Below are 1,530 nucleotides of genomic sequence, written 5' to 3' on the forward strand. Positions count from 1 at the left end.
CCCGCTTACAATACATTTCCACGGCTGTCATTAATCCCATTTTCTACTCCTGCTCCTCTTCTTCGCTGCTTCCTCTCAGGCTACGCTACAAGTTCAAGTCTGTCAGACTGAAAACAGACTTGGCTTCGCTTGACTCGCAATTTCAAAACCGACGTTCAAACCTGAGCGAAACGATCCGTCAAATCAGTCTGAAGACGTGCTGCCTGTGGAGTCTTTAACATCTATATAAGTCTGTGCTGTAGGTGGCGCCACACTGACACAACGTAAGAAAATGCATTTAGAAAACATAACATCAAACTCAAGGCCCGTCGTACAACACGCCGAACACGACAGACGTGAATCGAGCGTCATCTCCACATTTACAATCAACGTAAACGGCGCGACGACGCGCAAATCGACGACGCAATTGGACATCCTGACGTCCAGACAGAACTCCTGGACATCGCTCTGTGATTTGAGGCTAGACGATCCATTAATTACTGTGCGATGGTGAAGTGTTCGTGACTCAACGCCATGTTTACTCCTGAGGCGTTGACAGAAGAGTGAGTGTCGTGGAGGTGGCAGGTTCTCAGTAGCGGCGCTGACAGCAACAGCTGTCGATTAAATTACGATGCTAATAGGTTATTTATGAGGCTAATTATGAAAACAAGTGTAGAAACGCTTTCACGCAACGGAGGCTGAAGTGGACGAACGGGTTCAAGTCAGAGAACCAGGTCACAACCAAGGGAGATGATCAAAATCTTTTAAGAGATTTGTTTTGCAAACTGGGTGAAGAAAAAGTTTAATTTAACGCCAAACTAACCAGTGTGGTAACCTGCTGGTAACCGACCCTGAACCCTGGGATGGACTACTCATGACAGAGGACCGCCGCCGCCGCCGCCGCTGCTGCTCTTATCAGTGCGCCGTCTCGGCGGTAACTCAACGACTCAGTGTTGTTCTCCAAAAAGCAGTGCAACCACATGATTCATGTGACACAAGGTGGCGCCAGACAAAGGGAAAACATTAAACCTTAAACCTTAATCAGCTCTGCACTGAATACCAGTCAGAAAAAGACTCAGATTTAAGATTTTAACCTCCACCTTTAGCACCTCGTGTGGTCAAAAAAAATAAATCAGTTTTCCGTGCACTCAAACTTCAGCAAAAAAAAAAAGATAATAAACTAGGGATGTCCATTAATATCAATCAATGAATATCAATTAACGACCAATAATAACATAACTTCGTTCGCGTTTTTTCCTCTGATTAGACAGAATCTGACTTTAACCCAAATGGCTGCATATATCAGTATCGGCTGGTATCGGAATCGGAAATGAAACATATCGGAGTTCCTTATTAAAAACTCATTCCCATCATTAAAATGTAGCGAACAAAAACACGAGTTTATTGTTACGTGCTTTAATCAAAGTCAAGCGTCGACCGCGGCCGACGACGGCGCTGAGGTTCTGTGTATTTGATGTTTGTATTTTTTGTGATGGAGTTCAACAATGAAGATTTCTTGACTCCTGAAGGACCCCCCCCCCGGCCCCCCCG

This window comes from Cynoglossus semilaevis, chromosome 8 (assembly GCF_000523025.1).
Source record: "Cynoglossus semilaevis isolate Cse_v1.0 chromosome 8, Cse_v1.0, whole genome shotgun sequence".
In the NCBI taxonomy this organism is placed as follows: Eukaryota; Metazoa; Chordata; class Actinopteri; order Pleuronectiformes; family Cynoglossidae; genus Cynoglossus; species Cynoglossus semilaevis.